At 37.2% G+C, this 7,438-nt stretch overlaps 1 non-coding gene across 1 annotated transcript; it reads right to left on the bottom strand.

The window, feature by feature from the left end:
* Positions 1-206: 206 nt before the first annotated feature.
* LOC141699505 (small nucleolar RNA R71) lies at positions 207-313 on the bottom strand. The gene has a single exon (XR_012565964.1). It is a non-coding gene; the product is annotated as a small nucleolar RNA R71 (small nucleolar RNA).
* Positions 314-7,438: the final 7,125 nt, after the last annotated feature.

Below are 7,438 nucleotides of genomic sequence, written 5' to 3'. Positions count from 1 at the left end.
ATGCACATTAGGGATTTCACTGAGATCTGCGACACTTCAAGTTCAACGGTGTTTCTGAAGATGCTGTGAAGCTGAGACTGTTCCTATTCTCTCTGAGGGACAAGGCTTAGAGCTGGTTACACTCTCTACCAGCTAGTTCGATTGCTACTTGGGAAGATCTTGCTCAAAAGTTTCTCACTAAATTCTTCCCTATGGTGAAGACAGCTGCATTAAGAAACGCTATTACTCAATTTGTGGAGCAAATGGGAGAATCGTTGTGTGAAGCTTGGGAGCGCTACAAGGAGATGCTTAGGAAGTGTCCTCATCATGGAATACCTAATTGGATGATCATCAATTATTTTTACAATGGGTTGGGAGCACAGTCCAGACCCATGCTTGATGCAGCATCAGGCGGAGCATTATGGGCAAAGAGCTATAAGGAAGCTTATGATCTAATTGAACTGATGGCTGCTAATGAATATCAGTATCCAACCCAGAGATGTCCACAGGGCAAGGTAGCAGGAGTTCTTGAGGTGGATACAGCTATGGCTATTACTGCTCAACTAAAGGAATTGTCTATGAAGATCGATTCTCTGGCTAACTTGGGTGTTAATCAGATAACCAGTGTTTGTGAGCTATGTGCAGGTTCGCATATGATGGAGCAATGCGCTATATCTAGTGAATCAGCTCAGTTTGTGAGCAACTTTCAGAGATCGCAGCAACCAGTTCCAGACACTTATCATCCTGACAACTGGAATCATCCTAACTTCAACTGGAGCAACAATCAGAATGCGATGCAACAGCCGTTCCAGCAGTTTGGAAATAAGCTATTCAACCCTCCTGGTTTTCAGCAACAATTTGCACCAAGGAAACAACTCCAACTTCAACAACAAACTCATGATGCAGGTCTATCTTCGAATGAAAAATCTGAATTGGAGGAGTTGAGGCTTATGTGCAAAAACCAGGCTCTTATATGCCAAAGCCATGCTATTTCTATCCAAAATCTGGAGAACCAGATAGGACAAATTGCTAATGCCTTATTGAATCGACTACCAGAAATGCTTTCTAGTGATACAGAAGTTCCAGGCAAGAGGGAAGCAGAAGAGCAGGTTAAGGCAATTACATTAAGGTCTGGGAAGGGTGCAAGCCCTGAAAAATCACAAGTTTCAGAATTTGAAGTTTTGGCTGAAGAAGATGTGCAGAAGGAAGCAGAGGTGGAATCAAGGAAGATTACTATGGAACACACTCCTCCTGAGGGTAATATAGGGGAGAAACAGATCTATCCTCCACCTCCTTTTCCTAAGAGCCTGTAGAAGAAAAAGCTGGATAAGCAGTTTGCGAAGTTTTTGGAGGTGTTTAAGAAACTTCATATCAACATATCTTTCGCTGAAGCTCTTGAACAGATGCCTAGCTATGCGAGGTTTATGAAAGGTATTATCTCTCAGAAAGTGAAGCTCGATGACTTAGAGACCATTGCTCTAACGGAGGAATGCAGTGCTGTACTGCAACAGAAGTTGCCTCCGAAGGTTAAAGATCCTGGAAGCTTCACTATTCCTTGCACCATCGGAAACTTGTCGTTCGATAAGTGTTTATGTGATTTAGGAGCTAGCATCAATCTGATGCCCTTATCTATCTTCAAGAAGCTTAGTCTGCCTGATCCGAAACCAACATACATGTCATTGCAACTAGCTGACCGTTCCATCGCTTATCCATGAGGTATAGTGGAGGATATCTTGGTCAAGGTGGATAAACTCATCTTCCCTGCTGACTTTGTAATTCTTGATTTCGAGGAAGATAAGAAGATTACCATTATCTTGGGAAGACCATTCTTGGCTACAGGTCGACTATGATCGATGTGCAAAAAGGAGAGCTTTCGATGAAGGTTTATGATCAAAAGGTCACTTTTAATGTGTTCAAGGAAATAAAGTTACCCACAACTAAAGATGAGTGCGTTAAAGTAGAGTGGGTCGACTCTGTAGTAAATTCAGAGCCTGAGCAATTGCCAAAGTCAGATACCTTAGAGAGATCCTTAATAGGGGAATCAGTTATTGAAGATAAAGAAGGAGCATATCAATTGTAGGATTTGAATGCACCTCCGTGGATGAGGAAGTTGGATATGCCATTCGATTCTCTTGGGTTAGCAGAGCTGAAAATTTCTCAGGAGCATCTCGAGCCGTCTATCGAAGATGTTTCCACGCTTGAGCTTCACCCACTACTAGATCACTTGAGTTATGCATTTTTAGGTGCACCATATGATAAGGGCTTGGGATATATCTTTGATGATGTAGAGGGTTCTTCTTATATACAGCAGGTGGTTGATAGGACTAGCGTTGGTGATAAGCAGTTAAGGTAAGTGACTAGGTGTATGGAGGCCATGCACGACATTCACCGTTGTTTTACTGCAGATTTGACACACGCTTTCAGTACTGTTGTACGAGACACTGGTGGCGAGGTTGATTGGCCACCTGATCCTCCATCCGAGGAGGCTGATCTTTCCGATGACTAGGTATGCCTGAAATCCTTATTATTACCTTCAATGAGGACATTGAAAACTTTAAGTTTGGGGGTGATAATGTAAGGATTAGTAGTGTGTGTGTCCACATAGATTCATATAGATTCATATTGCATGTTTAGTTGTAGTTCATTCATATTTTTACATGATTTATTCATTTAGGACATATTTGTTTGTTTTTATGTGATTTTATATAGTTTTATTTGCATGCATATTTAGTATGATCCCTTAAGATGAACTATGATATTTGATAAGTTGATGTTGATTTGAGTATGGTTATAACGAATAGAGGGATGTTTAATTCCTAATGAATTGATTTGCATGCCAGAAACAAATATTTTCATAAAGTCCTATAGGGTTGCTTTTGATCTAGATCATGATCATACTTGTTTGTTGTTGAGATTTAATCACTTGGTTATATTTAGAATTTGTGATATTCTCGTAATGACATAAAAATACTGATTTATTTATCTGGAGAAAAACTTGGATTTCATTGCTAGTTGTTGTAAGGCTAGGCGTCAAATGGCTAGTAGCCGACTCATATTTTTATGAGTAGTCTAGGGTTGAATGAGATGGAGCGAAACACACTCATTCAGAAATTATTGAAAAAAAAGAGAAAAAAAGAAAAAAAAGAAAAAAAAAGAAAAAAAGAATGTGTTTATGCATAATTGATCAAGAGTGAGTTCTTTAATACTCGATTTATTAAGTTCTAGGGGACTTTGTGCCTAGTGACCTAAGGCTTTTATAGTCTGGGATCCGCTAACCTAACGCTCATTACATGGGTATTATTGCATAAGTCTTTTGAGACCTCATTCATTGCACGGTGAAATAAGCATATTTGTTATATGTTCAATAATAGTGTGAATCCTTGTATAACTCTAGTAGAAAGGAGGTGTTGTGAGTCATAATGCGTTTATTGTCTATTCTGTTTATAAACTTTTGATTGTTTCGATGATAGATAAGTTATGGTTATTGATCTAGTATCGAGAGATATCTGTTAAGTATCCCACACACGCACATTTCTGGTTTGTGAGTTGGTTTGTGAGATTTATTCAAACTTTGTTTTAAGTCATTGCATTCTTAGAGGCATTGGCTTATTCATTTGGTTATGGTTATTCTGAGGGGATCGATTGCATTATAATTTAGTTGCATTCACGTAGTTGCATTCATGCATTAGGTTTGTTTTGTAGTTTTGAGTCTATTTATGATTGAGGACAAACATCGATTCAAGTTTGGGGGTGTGATAAGTGGATTTTATATCCACTTGGAACGCTTCATTACAAGCTTAAATTGGTGTTTTGGACTCAAGTTGTTGGTATTTTGATGTGTTTTTGTGTTATCGCATTTTAGGTATCAGTTAAATGAAGAAAGGAGCTTTTAAAGGAAATATGATGAAAAGTGATCAGATTTGGAAGCCAAGGCCATTTCCAAGTTATAGAGAATCTCGTTAGCTTCATGTGGGCAGTTGAATCGTCTAATTCTGACGAGTAGAACTCAAGTTATGGCCAAAATAAGATTCATCAGAATTTTCCAAAAAGGCTGCAGGCGCTCGCCTGCTGGTGCCACGCGGCCGCCTGCTAGGAGGCGCCCGCCTGCTGGTGCCGCGCGACCACGTGCTGATGCGCGGTTGACTTCGCTGATTTCGCTGAAAAACCTTTTTTGAGTGGAATTTGACAATTTTAAGGGTCTAGGTCCAATATGGGCTTATATATACTGAAAAAAGGGTTTTCATCATCCGGGAAGACTGGGAGATCAAGGAGAAGACCTAGAAGCACAAAACAACTCCGAAAAAGAAGATATTGTTTTCAACTTGTGATTCTTTGAATTAGTTGTAACTTTGGATGCTCGTTTTCGTTCTTGTTGAACCTAGATCTCGTTTATTTGTACTTTGATTATTATTCAGTTATTAAGACCTTGTTTATACCATGCTTTCATTGGAACCCATGGTGACGATGTGTTCAATTATGAACTAATCATTGTCATGGGATTCTAGCGGATTTACTTATGGATTTCAATAATTAATTTGTTTCGATATCTTGGTGTGTGGTGATTGATTGATATGCTAGTATTGGTCGTGCTTATTCGTCTTATGTGTGTAGCTAACATATAAGATAATGTATTAATCTCTATTGAAGCGACAATGAATATAGAGGTTTAGAACTTGCCATGCTAGCATAGGTTCATGTATTTGTTATGCATGATTCATAGGTAATTTTAACCATCTTACTTGCCCTATGTAATCACGATAGATAACTTATGCATTAAACCGTTATGTTTTCAATTCTTATAGACATATAAGGACTAAGCATAATTGATGTCTATTCAACTTCTATGTCTTTTGTGGATGCTTGGTAGTAGGGTATTCGTACAATGAAAGTTGGGGTTTACTAGTTTCATGTTATCTGATTAGTGTCATCACAATTACATGCTAAGGTTAAGAATAATAAGGCTATTGAATGAAGTAATTAATGAAGTTAGAATCCCATGTTTGTCATATATATTAATTCAACCATTTTTGTTCTCTTAGTTATAATTGTTAGTTTAATCTCTTAGTTTAATCAAAACTATACATTGTTGCATAGGTGCATAAATTGAACTTAACCTAAACCAGTCTCTGTGGGAACAAATCTGATTTATATCTTATACTACTTGCGAACGCGTATACTTGCGTGAATTTTAGCGCGTGTTTTCGCCTTAACATACATCATTGTTATCCAAGTAATAATAATTAAATCGGTGATCAATTAAACATTTCGTGAATAATGTACAATGTAATATAATCCCTTTAGCCTTATATTATAGATCAAACTCGAGGCATGCATTGTGTCATCCTCTGTTAACATTCAATCCTTCTTTCCTTGATCAATGAGTAAACTATTAAAAAAATCATTATTTGAGCACGACCATGCATTTTATAGTCTTACTCAATTAAGAGGCCAATAATATCACTCCTTTAATAAAGGAGGGCTAGATCCCATCTAGATCATTCATATTTCTCATACGATTCATAATGTACCCAATGTCTACTTTTATTATTACCCGGTCAAGGATAATTTTTAATAGTATCAAAGTATATTAATTCTCGTATAGAAATATAATGATTTCAGGTCAAAGGACCAGTACATCATTATCACTGTGAGATTAACTTATGACACTATAAATATGTAGTATCTCACAACGGGTCAATCCAGCACCATGTATTTAATATGTAATAACCCCAAAATTTTTCAACTTTTTGTAACCCTTGTGAATAGTGTTTTAGCTGAATGAGAAAACTTTTCACGCCACACTATGTAGGGGTTCTGTTATGGATATTCTGGGATATTATTAGTACTCTATGAAGGATATAAGTGTATGTAAATATCGTCAGAATCCAATTCCGAACACTTTGGTTTTTCCCGGAAATCCACAAGATACGGAGAGAATTGAGTATAAGGTAACAGGATAAAGAGGATTTAAATTAAAGGATTATGATAGAGGATCATAAAAAGGAATATAATGTATTGAGAAAGGTTAAGGGAACCTAAGTAATAAGATCCCGGGTATGATCCTTCAAACGATAAACGAGAACGAAAGTTAAGCGAACCGTATAACAGATCAGCGGTCATTAGGCAAACGATTAGGAAGTTAATCAAAGGGATTAATGGGAATGATGTCATCCAACCAATGGAAAGAAGACAAGGAAGGAAGGATGACATCATGAGGATGAGGTAAGCATGACATGGGAAGGAAGGAGGTGTGGTTGATTAAGGACCACACAAATTCAAGGGCAAGGTAGTAATTTACTAAATCAAATACAAATCAAGCCAACCAAGCTAGCAAAATCATTTCATCAAAAATCAAAAACAACCAAGGCATTTGTTCTTCATCTTAGCTCTCGGCTTTTTACTTTTTTAAAAGGCAAGATTTTTCAAAATCAAGATCCAAGCATCCTAAACTGGTAAGAAAATTCCCTAATCATCTTTATGCTTAGTTATGGCTATATCATGAGTTTAAGCCATTAATTCTTTCTCTAACTTCTTCATTTAATCAAAGAAGAAGACAATGAATAGTGTTTTCAAGTTTTTAACTTGAACTTTTTCTTGTTTTCTTGAAGATCCAAGCTTTCCTAAGGCTTCTCAAAGCTTCTTAAGGCTTCCTAGCTCCACCCACCACTTCAAGGAAGGTATACCATTTCCAAACCCTAGGTTCATATATATTATAAGGTGATTTTGAGTAGTGGGTTGATATTGTATCTTGTTGTTATGATTTAGAGTTTGAGATTTGGTATGGTAGTGAATGGAATGGTAATTATTGTGGTTTTGATTTAAAAGAAACTTAAGAATGATTAAAGTTAAGTTTAAGCATAAGTATGAAAGATTAAATTGAATTGTTTGGGGTGGTTATGATGTGATAAGGATGGAGGATGGTTGTATGTTGGATTTGAGGTTGATTTGGGTTGATTGTGGATGGTTTAAAATTTGGAAATCACGTAAACATAGCCGTCGTAACGTCCGATTTTCTTTGGACTGTTTTTGTGCATAGCATTAGGACCCGAGAACCCCCTGCTAGATTGTGACCACTGCCATGTTTAGATAGCTCATGTTACGAGCTTCATTTTGATATGTAGTTCATCCGATTCCGATTTACGGTTTAGGAGAAACGACCGTTTCAAGTAACGGCGTTTCGCGGACGAAACTTTTTCCCTCGCCTTACTTTGGAATGTAGGTTAAAGACCAAAAAGGGTTAATTAATGTATGAAACATTTATGGTAAGTGTGTTAGGCAGTTGGTAAGTCATTCGCGAAGGAATCACTTTAAAACTCGTAAAGGTTAAATTATTAAAAATGGTGGAGCCGAGGGTACCCGAGTGACTTAAGCAAATCGGTGAGCGCAAAACTAGCATTAGAGTCTAAGTTAGTTAAAGCATAGATTTACAAGTGATTTTGGTTTAATTCCAACTTACTTG

This window comes from Apium graveolens, chromosome 11, assembly GCF_009905375.1.
Source record: "Apium graveolens cultivar Ventura chromosome 11, ASM990537v1, whole genome shotgun sequence".
NCBI classification, from domain to species: Eukaryota; Viridiplantae; Streptophyta; class Magnoliopsida; order Apiales; family Apiaceae; genus Apium; species Apium graveolens.
This window is presented reverse-complemented; position numbering and strand designations above follow the sequence as displayed.